The sequence below is a fragment of the Coturnix japonica genome, chromosome 14 (assembly GCF_001577835.2).
Source record: "Coturnix japonica isolate 7356 chromosome 14, Coturnix japonica 2.1, whole genome shotgun sequence".
In the NCBI taxonomy this organism is placed as follows: domain Eukaryota; kingdom Metazoa; phylum Chordata; class Aves; order Galliformes; family Phasianidae; genus Coturnix; species Coturnix japonica.
The window spans coordinates 9,065,912-9,084,222 of NC_029529.1; the positions used below are offsets into that span (position 1 = coordinate 9,065,912).

The following is an 18,311-nucleotide window of genomic DNA, read 5'->3' on the forward strand; positions in this document are numbered from 1 at the left end:
GGATAAAACATATGTCAAAGAAAATCGTTCTTAGCTCTCTTGAATGCAGTGCCAATTATGTCAGGCCAGCTCTTACTGCTTTAAATTAAAACCATATTTCATCTCAGAATTAATTTAATTTTCTGGACTAAATGCACTTCAAAAAATCCAGCTTGGATTTGCCAAAGGATAAGGGTCAGCTATTCAAAGCATCTGAAGAATAACATGAGTCATATTCAGGCAGCCTAAATTCCACCTGAATCACTGTGCTCTGGATTTCTTATCAACCTGCTGTAAGTCTGTAGAGCACAGGGACTATTCAACTCTGGGATCTCAATGGAATTTAAATCCTGGATACTCAGCAAACCATTTCCTAATTCTAATGCTATGGTAGGAAGTGACCCTAGCAAGACTTGACAGGCATTAAAGGGTGGCCTATTTAAGCGAGGAGCAGTCCTCAGTTGTCAGTGATTTACATTAGTCTGAAAAGAGTAAAACAATCCTTATATCTATTGCAGATCTACTCCTGGATCTACCCCCTAAAACAGTATTTTCAGAAAGGTGTATTTCCCTTGCTTTTGTAATGCAAAGGAATCACAGACCTCTTTGCTTCAAGTGACAAGGAAGGTAAACTAATTCTGTACTGTCAACATTTTTATCTTTGAAAAGTAGAGTGATGAATCATAGCCAAAAAAAAAAAAAAGCCTTGTGGCCCTGACTCCAAAAACCAAACAACCCTGCAAAAATGAACAGCAAACCAAATCCTATTGGTTTGTCGTTCATCTGTGTTTCAAATAGTGAGAAACAACAGCATCACCTGTCTTCTGGTCTATACCTCCCTGGCCATTCTAATTAATACTGGCCCAAGGCAGCATTTATTTCTTAGCTTGTGAGATAATAGGTTATTGACTGACCTGTAAGGTAATATCCAATGCTCTGTCTCAGATAAGGAGTGATTGTGCGGATTGAAGTTTGCCATTGATTTTGTTTCCATACACTCAGGGGGGCCATCCATATAACTGTCACACAAATAAGAAGAAAAGGCTCTGAGTGACATTTACTGACTTCCTAAGATTCCTCACCTGCATCTAGTTGATATTACTGTGGTCAGACCAAAAGCCCACTGAATTCACCACTAACTTCAGTGCAGTTCACCAGATCTTCCTTATATTAAGCAGGGAAATAGGAAGAGCTGACAACCTGAATTCATGGTATTGGGCAACAGTATTCTAGATTCTACTTCTTCATCCTACTGAAAGCTTTAGGAATAGAAAAACTGGCATCACTGCAGAATATTTGCTTTTAAAAAAGTACTTGTTTCATTTGTATCATTTTGGTTATCCAAAGTCTTAAACAGTGCCTTGGAAAACGGAACAAAGATAAATAGAAATGCTTCAGCTTTTCTGAAACATGTACTTCTGTAATGTGCTTCAGAAACAAGGAGGTCTCAGTGATCAATGTGCTGCTGCAAGACTTGGAGTTCCTCTGTTAAATTTCTTAACTGTTGTAACTGCAGAAATAAGCAGTTCCTCTACCACTCACCCATTTATACCTCTCTCAATATTAAATTAACTAAGTCCCTTTTGGGAGCCATTTGGAGAATGATCAGCAAAAACCAAACACAGAAAATTACTGAAATCTCTATTGCATTCTGCTGTTGATATTACTGAGAAATATCATCCATTTCTTCTGGCCAATGATTTTCCCAGAAGCATGGATCATTTTCTGGCTGTCCTACCTAGACCCATGTCCTGTCTGAAGCCACAGCTTACAAAGGCTCATTGAAAAGTCTTTTTGAGGTGGTGTGCTCACTAATTAAATGTTCATTAAACATCATAGCAGCTTGAGAATTAATTTCACCTTGCTGTTTCTCAAGCCTCAGCTCTTTTCTAAGCTTTGACTGTACCTCTGACTTCCAGGTGCTTGCCTTGCTCAGTTAGGATTTCCCAGTTTGCTTGTACACTTGTGGGTCATTTGCAGGGAAGATGCTGCTCATTAAGATACATGATGGGGATCTTAAAAGGTATTCATTTACTGGACAAAAGGGCATATTGGAACAGTACTACTAGGTGGCATGTGCACCTTGGTTTTATTAAGTCACGTAGTGGGGAAAAAATTAATATGAAATCCAAGGAGAACATTTAAAGCTCATTTGCCTTAAGGTAAAGAAGCTCCTGGAAAACTGCTATTTTCTATTCAAATATTACAGGGACATAGCATTTTTAGTCTCTCATTTATGTCATTTAGGATAGCTAATGATATATTATTACGCGACCCAAAGCCAGCGTTGTGTTCTCTTCCTTGTATCTGGTACTGCTTTTCCAACCATTTTGTTCCACCCAAACCATTTCAGATACAGTCTCAATTGCAGAAAATAACAGGATTCTTGAAGAGGTGTAAATGCATACTGTGGCATGGCTGTCCTGCTCTGAAATAGCTGAAGAGCCTTCCTGCGTTTCCCCAGCATGAGCTGGGGGTGCTCACATGCCTTCCACAGAACAATCTTCAAGGACTTTGTGCAACATTAATGTGCTAAATACTATCTGCATGAACTGGGGAGGATGTCTCACAGTTTAATTGAGCACATTCATTACAATTACCAAGGAAGGACCAATATCTGTTTCCTTTCCCTGTGAATTCAATACAGACCCAACAGCAACTGTAAGATCAAATCCCAAGGCCAGGTATGGGGCATTTACTATATGATATTGAATTTTTCAGCCTAGCAGATCATGCTAATTAATGAAGAATTTTCAAATGGATGCCCATGATTTCAATGAAGCCAATGCTTTTGGGAAAAAAATAGTCTGCAGTGACAAAAGAAATTGGATCTATTTTCTCAGAATAAATAAATGAAATACATAGATTATTTGGAACTTCTTGTATCCTGAGAATCAGCTGCAAATCTGATTGCACAAACTTTCTGTATATATGTTTCAGAATCAGAGCATAAACTGCTACTGCCTGTAACTAGTAGAATTATAGGAAGTTTCCTTTGCCCCTAACTAACAAAATATTGCTACTAGAATATGTCTGTGCTTTATATATGAACAAAAGGAAAGCATTCCAATTTTGTAGCATAACAGTGTTTTTCCAGGTGGGCACCGAGATGCAGCACAAGCAGCTTAACTAGCTTTCTTCTCCAAAGAAAACTGCCATGTGAAGTCCTTTTAGCAGCAACAAAACATTAACAGCAACAAAAAATTGTAAAACGTGACATTGCTGCGATCAGGCCTAAGGAGCACAGCTTGCTTCTGGAATCAGAACACAGGTTAACAGAAGTGTTAAACTCCCTGAGCTCCCTTTGCCCCTGCTGATGAGCTGTGGCCCTTCAGCAGACCTAGTGGGCTCACGGTGCTGCCACAGTGGGTGTTACAGATGGAAGGAACATGCTCTGAGACATTCAAAGTCACGCTGCAGCAGGCTCTGAGCAGCCAGATGGAGCTGCAAGTGTCCCTGTTCACTGCAGGGGGCTGGATAAGATGATCTTTAAGGACCCCTTCCAACTTCCATGTTTCTGTGATGTATACTAAGTGGTGCTATCAGCAGGTTGTATTTGTGGATCCAGATTCACTTCTGGGGCTTGCAGACACAAACATTGCTTTAAGCATAATAACTCTGTAATTGGGTCACTTCACTAGGTGTACTGGCACATCAACACGGTGGGATGACACTGCTGCATTGTGCCTCACTCCCTCTGAACAGCTCAGCACAGAAATGCTCCTGAAAGAAACACCCTCGGCAGTCATTTGCTTTGCATTGGGGAAAAAAATAATACAAATTTTTTAAAAAAAGGGGGACTGTTTTTCCTGTTTTTGTTCTTCCCTGAAATGTACCTGCCCTGTTTCCTGACAGACTCTAACCCAGGTTATTTGTCTTCTGCACCACAGGTAATAAAATGATTTGCCAGGATTTAATGGAAAAAAATGTGTTACTGTTTCCCATTATTTTTTTGCACTGCTGTACAATGCCCATGGCAAGTGGCCACTTAAAACTCTCCTGGAAACTGCTTCTGCACATTGGTGCCGGTGCAGCGCTCATGTGGGTGCTACAGGCAGAGCCCATCGTGTTGCAGCTGCTGGCAAGGAGTCAATGCAACGTGACAGCAGGGAGAGAAAGTGGATTAGAAAAGGTATTGCTGGCTAAAAGCCTCTTCCAGGATGTACAATGCCTTTTCCACTCACAGAGGGCTCTGAATACTGGTGAGGGTGCAGATGTCACAGCATCCCTCCCCTGAAATGCCCCAAGTCTGCCTTTTGTCTCTCAACAATTCATTATAAGTGGAGATTGACTGTGCCTTGCTGATACCAGGGTTTGTCATGTTGCATAAACGACACCGAGTCTTCCAATGGAGTCCCAGGCTGTGGAATGTGACCTAAATAGACATAAATGTTCTCTGAAAAATGTTTTCTGGCACTGCACTATCTGCATTCTGAAGGTTACAAATTGCACCCAATTTCCTGTTTTAGCTGCCTGAGTTCTTGTCCTGAAGCTATTGATTGCTTCAACTTTCACAGTTCAGAGAAACCTCTTCTATGCAGAAGGAACAGCAGCAATTGTAAGCATTCAAAGACTGCTGAAACAATATTTGTCATAGATATATATATATATAACATATGTATTTGTTAATAATATATGCCACACTCTCTCCCTGTTTCCTACTGTTGACTGGTATTAGTGATATGAGCCCTAATCTCAATTTATACACCAAGATTGCTTATAAGTTTTGGTGCAGCTTCTTCTCTGAGCTAGGTGGTAAAGTCACAAATTTCCCTCTATGCCCACAGTACTGAATGTGACCATGACCCATTCAAATCTCCCTTCCTGCTGCCCCCCAGCCACCACCACCATCACTTGAAATCACAGTGAGGTGTCAGGAATGGTGGTTTCTGCTGCATTTCTTTCAGGACCTGATGTTCCATAAGTGGCAAGAGTTTCTGGTTTGGAGCATAGGCCTATTCTGTAGAATGTTCTGGCAGCCCAGACCTGCTTCCTGCCCTTCCAGGATACTGAACTTAACAAAACTTAAACATTGAAATACCAGGAATGAAAGAATGGAACTGTGCGAGAGCCGTGAGCACTTAAAAATGTTGCCAATGAGAAAGCTGTGACCAGCTATAACCACACAAGAGCTGGTATGCTGCTGTAATAAAAGCAGTGAAGAAAGGGGCAATAACATGCTTACATAAGCGTTACAAAAAATTAGGAAAAGGAAGAAAAACAGATCTTAGCTGGCATCAAATAATAGTAATTTGTTTTCAAGCCCTGACACAAGAATCTTGACTTAGCTTTTATCAAGCTAAGTCAATTTACTTTTATCTTCTTCAATTCCCCCATGAACTGGGCAATAATGAACAATATTCTCCCTTTACCTTTGGTATTTTCTGACATGAAAGCTCCCACACCTTTGTAAAGTATGATGATCATAACCCACTTTGTCACGCAGTAGTTTTCTGTATTGCTGATTAAACTACACATTGCTTTAAAAACACAAGAGATGTGCCTCATCCCAAGCATGAACAGAATGAAGTGCATGGCCTCAAGATGCCACAAAAATGCTCTAGTCATGGACTTATGGTTTAATTGCTGATAGAGTCTTAAGTAAAGCAACTTCAATATGGCAGTGTTCATAGAAAACATTGCCTTGTGGCTGCTCAGTTAAAATCACAGGGTACTCAAAATGGTAAAAAGGAAGGTACAAGCAATTACTGTCTTTAGAAAAATGCATCATTTTGAACGACAGTACATCAAAATAAAGGAGGAATCTGAAGCCGAATTCAGTTCCCATTGAAGACAGAGTTAAGCCCAAGCGGAGGCTCAGCTATTCAAGCAACTGTAACACCATGCCACTCAGTGCTGTGGAAGAGTTAATGGAGGGAAAAGCAAATACTTTACAATCTATCCAGTGTATGTAGCCTTTCAAATGTTAATATAGCCCATAAAAATAACAAGGTAAAATCATAATGATATATTTTAAACAGATTACAGGACCAGTTTCAAACCAGGAGATATTAATCATTGGGGATAAAAGGAACTTGTCCTGGTTCTGTTTAAAGAAAAGAAAGCAACACAGGAAAACAAAAGAGAGGAAAAAAGAGTACCGTATCAAAGCAGCATGATGTCTTTTATCCACAGAAACGCTTTTGACTGAAAGGAATGCAAGCTCCAAAGGCTGGAGTCCATTTTTCTCTTCAAATCCAAAGCGTATCTGAGACACAAATGTGACACATCTGAACTGTCCTGATGCCCACGTGAAGTCTCTGACTGATTTCAGAAAGGCTTTTGATTGCACTGTGCTTCAAGCTCTTGTCAAGCTGCCTGATGCTCAGGTAAGGGGCCGGGGGCTGCAGCCATCTCAGACTCATGCCAGCCTGAGACCCATCAATAATAAAACCAGGACACGAAGCTGGCTGAAATCAGAAGGGTTTTTGGAGGGCTGTCTGAAAGGTAACATGCCAAACTGAAGTGCTGATGATAATTGCAGATGTAACCAGTAAATTCTAGCAATGGGTTCCCTGTTCAGCAGCATAAATACCCTACCCAATCCTACCAGCAGGAGGTCAGTCAAGACCTAGAGCTCATAGGCAACTCCCAGCACCATGAAGCCCCTCTACCTAGGAGAAATCAACAAAGTCCTCTGTCACTACTGTTACCAACAGTACAGCTCAAGCAACTGCATCATAAAGTCACAGGATGTAAAAGAGAGCCCCAGTGCAGCCTAAGGAGGAGGAGAAACAGAATTTCCATTTTGGAATCCGCCCACTTATAACAAAAAAAAATAAAATAAAACTTGTTTAATGAACTTTTGGCTGCAAGATTTCAGATCTAAATACCTCTGTCCAGGTTTCTCCTTATTTAAACAAACTCTCAAGAGCACAAACCTCTCCTGAGAACACCATGTTAATGAGGAGAAAGGCTGTTTACACTGACTTTCATAGACAGTTTAAAGGAGGATAATCCAGCCTGATGGTGAGAGGCCTGTCAAAACAGTGGTAACCAGATGGTCTTTGCCCTGACTTCTCATGGCTAACCCATTTGTCTCAGGAAAAAAATGAATATATTTCCCCCAAAACCCAAGTCTCATCAAAGGGGTTGGATAAGTTAAAAAATAAGACCTGCTTTTGCTGATTTTTTTTCTGCCTACCTTACATTAAATCACTTACTATCACCTTTAAACTTGAATATCTAGCCACATTTAATCACTGTCTACCTCCCAAGACCATGACAACTCAGCATCTCATATTACTCAGACATGGAGACAGATCATGCAGGTGAGACTTTGAGATGGCAAGAAAACAAGCTCAGGTGCCCAGCCAGCCTCCAAGGAGGACATAACTGTGTCTTCACCCTCCCTGTAACGAGCAGGAAGTTTGGGAACACATCTCCCAGCCTCTCCTGCCTTAGGACTATCAAGTTGATTGCGAACACATTGAATTTTGGCTGCTCAGCACAAGCCAGAACATCTCCATATTTTTAAAATGTCTGACATCTGACTTCAATTAAGCTTATCAGCATTAATAAAACAAATTTTGCACTCACTGAGTAAAAGGATTTTTTAATCTTTCATACCATCATCCAATAACACTAAAAACTGATCTTTAAAAAGCACATTCATGTGTAAATCAGTCCTTCTTCATTCCCCTTAACTTTTCTGTGTAATCTTACTCCAATATTTTAAAAGCTCTTTCTGAGTCGTAAATAATTCCTGTTGGCACTGCTGACAACAAACGGACAAAAGCAAGCTGTCAGCCACTGCCAAGGGCAGGACATGCATCACTGTGCTGCACTGAGGGTCAGAGGGCTGGTAATGAAACACAGCATTCCACACTCTGATCACTTGTTTGCATCTGCAACAGCCAGACTGACCTACAGTTACAGGTGGTAATCTCGTGGCAATTACCTGCTTGTCTGTCTGTCTCAATGACTGCTGCTTCTCTTTGGACTCACCAGTGGATGGGTGTTCTGCTGGCTGGCAGTAACCACCTTCTCCCTTGAGGGCACTCTCAACCATTCAGTCAAAACTAAAGAGATAATTCTGTCCTCTCTCTTTTCCTCATATGCCTGCGTCATTCTTATAGGATAACACTCCACAGTGATAGTTATCCATCTTCCAGCACGCTTTTACCGCCTGCCTTTTTCATAATCACAGAGGATATTCAGACCCTTTCACTCCCTTTGACCTTTGCCAGGGGAAAAAGCACCTTTTGAAGAACATGCATGTTGTCCATTTCCTGCTAGTGGTGAATATGTTTGTTTTCACTGTTTTATTTCCCCGATCTTTGCTCATTGAAACCCATGAATGCACCTGCATGTTGCTTGTCACTCAGATCATCAGCTGAGAGAGTGTCTAGCAATAAAGAAATATAAAAATGAAGCGGCTGCAGTGTAATTTTCTGATCAGTCTATTAGACATTTAGTCATTTTGAGCAGCTCATACCTCCATTCCACTATGTCAGCCAGCTACGTCAGACGGCTGGTAATTATATTCTTTCAATAGATATTAAGTCTATAGCTCTCATTAAAATATTCATGGCAAGAAGGATTTCAGTCAATTGGTGAACTGCTGTTACAGTTAAAACATAAATCACACCAGTACTGCGGTGTGGGAGAACTTGATGGACCTGCAGTAATTTATGAATAAATACAAAGAACACGAACACTGTGATGAGATTGAGGCGGCCAAGGGATTCTTCTGTGTAAGTGAGAACCTGCATACAGATCAGTCTGCAAAGTTATGAACTAGCTGGCTCAGCTCCCCCTGAGCTCTTATAGCTCACACCACGGACATCTTATTTTCCCCACAGGAATGGCAGTCACTGCTGTGCACACCCTCCATATCAGTCACAGCTGGGAACTACCTATTGAGAGCGTTAATTAGAGCAACCACTGTGGATTTAAGTTAAAAGAACCATCTTACTAAAAGACTTTCTAGACTAACATCAGCAGGTTCTGGAGAAGGAGGCTTTTACATTTATTTGAAAGGAATAAAGGAAACACCACGTAAGAAAGGTAACTTTTCCATGTCAAAGCCCAACAGCTCAACTGGGACCTGCCTTGTTGGGAACTGATGTTGTTCTGTGACTGCACATCCTTTTCCCTGTATTATTTGTATTACTTACTACAAGAGAGACCTGAATTAAAGACACAAAAACACGTAAAAAGCCACTTCCCCCATCTCCCTGCTCCTCTCTCCCTACCCAAAAAAAGAAATTACTTTCATTACTGTTTTCCATCGGAGTTACAGATGTCTTTATAAACAAGGGTTTACATGGTCTTACCCAGCATGCAGCCTTCGGTATCTTAAATAGTAGTTTAAAAATCCCACTATCTTTATCTAATTTAGCCATCCACCAGATCATAATGATTATAGATCATTTCTATTCTCAAATTAACCTCGGGGAGCATTTAGATACTCTTGGGTAAATGTTCAGAGGACTATGGAAATCTCTAATTTCTACATCAGCAGAGGGCTTTGCATGCTTGGTTAAGCCTGGAACTGCCTGTTCCTAATTTGTTTCTCCAGATGAATATTTATTTGATTCACAGCCTGTTTCACAGATGCTTTTAAATGTTTTGTCAGCAAGAAGCCTGCACGCAGATAGAAAAACCCCTGTTTTGCTTTCCCTTGCGTTATGAGTAACCCTCTCAGTTATTTGACCTTCCAGACCCAATTTAAACAACAGATAGAGCCTAACCTTAAATGTGTAAAAAGACCATTCATTTTGAGACTGTTATTTTCTTGGTAAAGAGCAAATATCTGCTGAAATATAGCTATAAAGACCATTTCCTGCATCTCTTTTCATGTCCAGTGGCCAGTTCCTGACTCCAAATACAGCTGGGTTATTATAGCAAAAACACTGGCAGTTTAAGAAGGAAAGCTGAGCAGTAAAACTAAAAAAGATCAATAGGAGAAGTGATAACCACAGAATCACGGGTTGGAAAGACTGCTAAGATTATCAGGTTCTGTGACCACAGATCTTCCGGTGTAGCGAAATTACCAGTGCTGAGCAATTGCCACTGAGCTGAAGGCAAAGCAGTGCATGAGTGTGAATGTGCAGGGCTGGTGTAACTTCTACTGCTACAGGTAAGTGTATTAAAGAACACTCATCACCCAGAAAACGCCACTAATGAGCGTCACTGTGGTTTAAATAGATGAAAATTGTAGCTTTGAATTTTCTCCATTTATGACAAGAAGCCCAGTATTACTCGTGTCCTATATGTAACCCCACACAGAGCTGTGCAGAAATCTGTTTGGAGAATGACTATAAATACAGCTGTCAGAAGGCTGTCCCCACAGGGCCTCTTCTTGTCGGCACAGTGACAGCAGTAATGCGCGATTTTCAGCAGCTTTTTGCCCATAAATGTGGACGTGACTTTGGGCTGATACAAAGCACGGATGGGCAGCAGTTGTAGCCAGGTCCTGTGGTGCCATTTATCCTTGTCACTCCATCCTCGGTGGTTAAGCAGCAAAGACCCAGCTGTCTGCCACAGTAAGGGTAACCCTTAGGAGAGATTAACGTGTCCCTGAAGTTACAGCTGCTCAATGGCCTAATCCTGCTCCCAGCGAGTTCTGTGGAAGCTGCCTCACTTTGCTGAAGCCCTGCCTAAAGCCAAGGCAGCCGTATTCACATTGCTGAGGTTCCCATAAGCCCCCATTGTAAAGCAGAAAGCAGAAGACTGTTCCAGTGAATAATGCCAACGTGTTACATGGAATATGCAAAAGCAGGAATTAGAGATTTTTGAGAAAGTCAATACAGATGTTAGGACACGTACAAAGGACTTCTGAAGATGCAAGGAGAAAAGCCAGATAAGCAAAACTATTCAAAATGCAAGGAGAAAAGGAAAGCTGAACTTGCCAAGAGAGATGAACAAATAACAAACATCTGGTAATCTGCGAGATGAAGTCGGATGATACAACAGGCTATCTCCAGCAGCATGTGTGATTCTTAAACACTTGATAAGAAGCTGGCAGTATTTAAAGGCTTCAGGAATATGCACTTGCCAATCATACATAGATAAGTGGGTGAGGAGTGCACTTACAGCAGTGTATCTGTGCAGGTCCTGCTGCACGCCCAAGGGGCTGCATCAGCTGGTTCACATGGGCCAATGGAGGAGTGTGCTCCACATCAGGACTGGGTTACCACCACCCTCTGGTGTAATCATACCCATCTCTCCCCCTCTGCCCATCTATTTTCAGGTACTGTCTATAACAGAACCTGGGGAAGCTACACTGCCCTGGCTGCAGCCCACTGCCCAACCTGCTTCAAAGTTCAGATGCAACAGGACTCAGGGTTAAACATCAGCACAGAAGCTACCGCAGGCACCAACAGTGGGTGGCAGGCACCTGTGTGCCAGGGGACTCGGCACCCCCACCTGAAGTCCCCACTGTAGCCGGCAGCACCTGCACAGCCTCCAGGCACATCATCAGTGAACCCTATCACATCCCAGGAGGACAGTTGGAGCCAGGGCTCCTGGCACGCCAAGTGCTGCTGAGCGCCCCACAGCTTCAGCTTCTCGTCCTTTATCTCAGCATCCTTCGCAACAGGAAATCCTACAGCCTTAAGTGAATTATTTCAGAGCTCTACACAGGTATCTACATATACATTTTAAAGCATGCCTATTTTAAAGCAAGGTCAAGGATGACGTCAATAGATGTAAGGGAAACTAACACTGAAATGCAGAGTTTTGGTTGAAATAAATACAGAGGTTTTATTCAGCTCTGTAATTCCCCAACTGAAACCAGCACACACACGGAAGCCAAAAATTCCCATTAATATTTCTGAATCTAAAACAAAATGTATACCCTATTTACATGTTCCATACCTTTACAGGAAACAACTGATCTCAGGGGGATGTCAGGACTATTGAGATATTGAACCTGCCTCCCCTCCAAGTTCACGCATTCAATCTTCACTTGCACCATACTAAATCAATGCATGCAAATCCCTTTTCACAGCTCTGCTCCCATTTAAGTCAATGGCAGAACTCCCATCGAATCAAATAAGGGGATAATCAAGTCCTTACATTTCAGTAAATTCCATGCAGAGAAGCTCACAAACCTATAAAACGAATAAAAACTTGATATGCAGTTGATACAACATGTACAGGAGAATGTGCAAAATAAGAAGTCATTTCAGCTAAGTCCAGAGACTTTGTTTTGTTTTCAACAGCTAAAATACAGATATTTACTTGTACTTGTGCTCCCTTAAGCCAACAAAGACAAATCAGAAGTTGTGTTTAAGTCTTTCCTGTAGGATGAAATAACTTGCATCCTTACGATGACTACTTTTAGGACAGCCTCAATGCAGCCTGAATGTGAATTGTTGAAACTTCATTATACGCACCAAAGAGCAAACAAGACTGTCTTAACACAAACACAAGCTTTCTCCCATAGTTTTATTTCCAATGACTCACTGTGAAAAGATATTGTTTTCTTTTGAGCATTAACTGCTAAGATGTAAATAAGAAATTTCTGGACCAAAGCATCCACACCAGAGCATGGCAATCATTTGTGGGCAAGAGATAAATCGTTCACTGCTTGGCCAGATTTTATGACACAGATTTTAAACATGGTAGTTATGGAATTAGAATCTGGACAAATTCAGGGCAAAAAGAAAAGTCATACTGAGCTGCACACAGAGGGCAGAGGTGGGACGAGAGAGACTAGTGAAATCTTAACTTCTGAATAAGACAAAGTCAAGTGGAGAGAAGGGCTCCTCAGCCTGATGACTGATGTGGGAGGTGGGCATTTAAATTCCTTTCACATTTTCCATGGAAGCTTACATCATGGAACCATGGAATATCCCAAATTGGAAAGCACCTATAAGGGTCATCAAGTCCAATTCCTGGCTGCACACAGGACCACCCAAAAAAATGCCCAGGATGGAGACCCCTGCCTTGAAGGTGCCCCATCTTACACCTCTGGGAGAGCTGCTATCCTTTGGAAGCTTTGAATCATAGCCCAGTTTCATTTCTCCTCTGCCTGAAGTTATACATTTGAATTTGTAAACATTTCCTGCATGTGCCAAATCTCTGAAAAGAATTATTATTTACAGACCTTTTTTTCACTGTCAACATCTCATGAGATCAGTACAGTCAGCAGCCTGTTTTACAGTAAACTATTTACTTTCTTACAGTAAATAAGTATGTTGGCATAAAAAGGATGCTATAAAATACATTTTTTTAGACTGATAGTAAATGAACCCCATTCTACACATAAAACCCTTTTTGCTGCAAACAAGCAAAATTTATAGCATTCCCAACATCGCAGACCACATTTTCAGATGTTTGTACCTGTAACACAGCCTCTAAAACTGTATGTTTTTATGCATAAATTCTTTTAATTACGCAGACAACAAAGCAGAAAGAATCCCTTTTCTTGAAGTCCTGCATTATTATTGCTTTTCCACACCTCCACCTGCCCCAGCTACCAAGAAAGTTATCTGTGCTGAGTGCTGATCAGCTTTTCTTGCAATGTAGTTTTCCAAACAAGTGATTCAAGACAGCTTTCACCCATCTGGCTTCCCACGCATGGAAACACCCTTCCTGGATAGCAGCTAATGAGGTAATATAATAGTTTATCCTCCTAATGTTCTGATTTGCTTAGTGAAGCAAACAGTCTGCTTCTGTATTTATTCATGTCACTTACATAACTGTGTGCACATAGGTTTGTTGGTTACTGTGAAATAATTATAATGATACCATATTAGCCTAAGTGTTGCGTTTTGCGGCGCTGGGTTCATCCCTTTTAATTTCAGGGGGCAAAAAGTAGTGGGAGGATGCTTAAATGTTTGAAAATGAAACACATTCATTAGCTGTAGCTCAGTTTATGAACTTCAGAGGTTAAACATTAGCTACAAAAAAATCTTTTAATCTAGATGGATCAAGGCTCTTCACGTAAACGCATTATCCAAATTTGCAATCATCTCTAGTTAATGATTCGGCCTGAATTAGCCTTTCAAAAGAATTAAGGAAAAAGAATCAACACTTCAGTGGTGTTTGAAGCACAAGTTGAAGTAATTGAATCAGTGTGTCAAATCTTAGATGAGTTCATTTAATCCGTAAACTGGTGATTGAGAACCTTGTGACTGAAACTAGATGCAGTGGTTAATCTTGATGAATTATTCTATACAAGGGGGTCCTCCACAATAACAGCTTATCCAAAAGAAGAATTTGCTCGTATTTCTCCCCGTTGAAGAAGGTATGATTAAGGTTGAAACTTGCCAGTTTCTTCATGCTACATTTCTCTGTGAATTCAAGGTGAATTTTAGCCTTGAGATCAAGGATCATATATGAATATGTTTCAAAAACAGGAATTTCTGAGCAAGACTTTTGTGAAGTTTGCCTCACCAAGACCTTGCATTAGTCCCAGTTTCTGGCTGCACCTCAGTGCAACTACTGTGGGATCAAAAAGGGCCTTTGGATTTGTAATCAAGATATCATGAAACAAGAAGAAACATCTAGATGTTGGTTTCTTTCCATTGGAAAGAAATGGCCATTGGAGGGAGCTTTGCTGGGCACAGTAAGGGATCGTTAAAGAAAAAAAAAACCCTCCATTTTAATGCTAAATCTTACAGAATTCTCTTTAAAGAGGCATGCTAATACTGTGCTTCAGAGGTATTAACAGCATTATAAATAACTTCAGAGAATGTAGGTCACAGTCTGAACTGACGGCCGGACACACAAAGAAGGACAGCAGCTTCCAGCAGCCCTAGTTTCAGTTCTGGTTACCAACAAGGAAGAAAATGGACTCTGGAGGGCATCATGGGAGCAGGTCCGGTCCTCAGCAGGACCTTTCCTTTTCAGCAAAGAAAAGCTTCTGAATCTGGACTAAGTCACTTAGCAAGAAATCACTGCACTACTCATTACTTTTTTAAATAAGAAGCACTATTAGTTTTCATACCCTGTTGACTTTTACAGTCAGATTAACTTAGTACTAGAGAAATGATAGGGTATGTAATTATGATAGAAGCGTTACTGTAGAATGGTACCACCTCTTCCTATGGAAAAACCCTCTTGAAAAACTATTGAATAACCCACATTCAGTGCTGGTTGAGGCAGGACACATCATCTTCTCAGCCCCCAGGAGCTGGGCAAGGGCTGATGTTCAGCAGTGGCCCCAAGGTTGAACCACCACTCAGCACACGCAGCCACACACAAGTGGCCCCAAAGCTGCTACTGAGCTCCTTCACTCACAGCACAAGCAGCTCTTATCCTCTGGCACTGATGCATAAAGTGAGACTTATCTGACAGTCACCAGGGGCACGAGCAGCCAACAGGGATGCTAGGAAGACTGCTCATAGAACAGCTCGACTCACACAATGAACAGAGAGCATTTAGATGCAATGTTAATAAAAGCCTTCAGCTGTCTGTGCTGGCCTTCCTGCACCCACAGCAGGGCAGGTGATGGGGACAGCAGTGCAGTGCTCAGGGCTGAGCTGTGCTGGGCTGTGCTCCAGCCCCTACCATTCTAGGGAAGTTTTCTCCTTCATCATCCAAGTATCTATTAAAATGCAAATCGTCACAGCAATTAAGACTAATTAAAATAAATAATAAATGGTAATGGGTGACCAAAATGCTCTATTTCAAAGTGATGGAATGCAAGTTTTTTTCCCTATTACTCATTGTGACCTAGTTAAATGCATTCATTTATCTAGATATGCAAGAGCCTGGATACCAGGAGGAGAGGTTCCTAACTATTTTTCCCTCCTCACCCTATCTTGGAAAGATAAATGCTGTTCTGCTCAATCTCTTTGAAAAACTGCTAAAGAAAAAGCCAGGAATAATTAGATCTGATGGGGCCATAAACATTTTTAGAGAAAAATAGAATCCCCTTCAGAAATCATCAAAGTAATAATTACAGTACAGGAGCTGTAAGCTTTGAGAACAAAGAAAGAAAAGGGTATTTATTTTGGAGGTTATTTTGTTTCAGTCAGAAATTGCTACACAGTCTGTTTCTTGTTTTCCTTCATTAATGTTCTTTCAAGTATGGTATTAACCTCCAGTGAACATTTCTTTTTTCAGACTGGGCTTTGCTTTTCTAAACAAACAGCACCTTTCTCCGTGTGTATATGGAGTGCACAGTGTTTCAATTACAGGTGGGTGCTGGGTGCAGGGGGTGTGCTGGGGCTGCCATGTCCAAAGGGATCTGTCTTAGGCTGCAGACCAGGGAGTATTGGGGACCTCTGAGACAAACTATTCCCAGTGCCTGGGTTGGGTTCCCAGCAACCAGGGAGTCAAAGGAGCTAAGAGGATAAAGCTTTACGTGCAAATCAGGACCAATAGATTTCAAACTTGTACAGCTCCAAATGATGACGATTATTTTTTTTTTATGTTATAAACAGTCTTAAAGAATGTGCTTAGAAAGCTATTATATCAAGCATAATTTTGATATCAAGGATTTGAGGACAGTGATTTCAAACAAATAAGTGAAAACGTACAGGTAGAGCCATCATCAGCCCAAGTTTGTGAGAATCTCAGTGTACAACCCATGAGAAAAATCTTTCAAATTTAAGTGCTCTGTGCTTCTGCCCGGATGGCCACCTTTAGATGATATCCTGGGGGCTTTGTAATTTCACTCCTGTCTGACCTGAACAACCAGGGCTGAACAGACCCATCTGTCTGAGCTCTTGCCCTGCTAGCAAAGGGGCTGTGTGGCTGCATTTATCGCCACAAATAAAAATCAATGCATTTTAAATGGAAAATCATTTCCACGTGTATTACTGTAGATACAGATGTGGAAACAACATTAGTCACAGCTTGCTGAATGACAGGCAGCTTTGCCGTAGTGCTGTTTTGTGACTAACACTTCATGTGCAAACAACAGCTTCCATGCAAATAGGAAGCCTCAATCTCCCCATGTGCACGGTAACCATCGTCGCAGAATGGGAATGACTCACATTAATGCACTGCATTTCATAACAGCCCTATGAGATACCAAATTGTCAGATGATAAGGAAGCGAGGCGCAAAGATTAAATGATTTAACTAACTCCCATAGACTGTTTTCTGACAGATGCAGAAAATTAACTCAGAACTTCTCAGCCCATCCAATATTTTAATCTCAACACCAGCGATACTCAAGCAACCCCCTTTCCATGCATGGCATTTATGGAGCCACTGGGGATTGCTCCAGACATCCCCTCAGATCAGGGCTTTGCAACTTTCCTTTCCATCCATGCCCATGCTGGGCATCCTGCGGTCAAGCATATAAATACACATCAGGCCTGCAGCTCTCAGGTAAAGCTTTAAACAGTTTTTAATACATGTGTCAGGCCACTAAAACATTAATCTAAGACTGACAGAAATTGACCATACCCAACTGTTTTCCTAACTCCTAATTTTACTGACAAGCCACTTATCAGACATTTTTTTGTTCTGTTCTGAACTCTGTGTGCATTAGTCCCTGAAATATCTATGGAAGCCTTTGTAAAGTAAAGTCCTGTTTTGAGGACACCTGAAAATACAGCAGTGGTTGACTGGGTGACAGCTGTAGCTCAAGATCAATTTGATTTGGTTTTATCTTTTTGTTCTCTTTTTTTAAGGGTTTTAACCAGTCTGAAATCATCTTCAGAAAACTCCAGGCTTACAGAGCTGTTGGTGTTTGCTCTTTGGGAGACAGCTGGTGACATTTGCACAACATTGGGACAGGAGATTCAGGAACAACAAAATGTCCCTTCCAAGTCATTAGAGCAGAAACAACCACCCAAAGCCCAGCCTGGGATTTTCCCAAACCTCCTGCACAGGCTGCTGCCTGTAGTCCCCCCTCCACTGGAATGCTGGGCCCGCAAAGCCCTGCACCCCTTCCGAGCAGGGAAAGGTCCTCATTGAATGGAGTCAGACGATCATTCCAGCACATCATCATATAAAAGCCAATTTGCATTCACTGGCCATTCTGTGTTGTGCAAATCGTCAGCTGAAGTTCTGAATACAGCTGGCTGCAATGTTTCCAGTGCTGTGGGCTTCTTCAGAGAAATAAATTGCTTTGCTGAATCCAAACTGTTTCAAAGGAGAATATCGATTTAAAGTTTCTGATGAGGAGGTTTCTGGGGACTGTGGTGATTGCTCAGAAACAGAGATCCCAGATAACGTGTCTGGCCTTCTCAGGTCAGAAAATAGATGCTTTGGCAGAATCTTACTCCAAATGTATATTTGGAAAGATGAGTAGAAAATAATATGGAAACAAACAAAGCAGAAATCCAGAGGAATTCCTAGATAAATATTATTCACATATATATATATATAAATCTTCAGTCATCTAGCTTCTGGAAGGTGTTATGCACCAACTGATATTATGAATCAAAATGTAATTACAATAAAAATATCAAAGAACTC

General features: G+C 41.3%; 1 long non-coding RNA gene across 1 annotated transcript in view; it reads right to left on the bottom strand.

The window, feature by feature from the left end:
- The window catches only part of LOC107320872, a 50,236-nt gene that overhangs the window by 11,090 nt on the left and 20,835 nt on the right, over nucleotides 1-18,311 (bottom strand). Inside the window, exon 2 of the long non-coding RNA XR_004308975.1 lies at nucleotides 894-998. This is a non-coding gene — a long non-coding RNA (uncharacterized LOC107320872). The remainder of the gene's footprint in view (nucleotides 1-893; nucleotides 999-18,311) is intronic.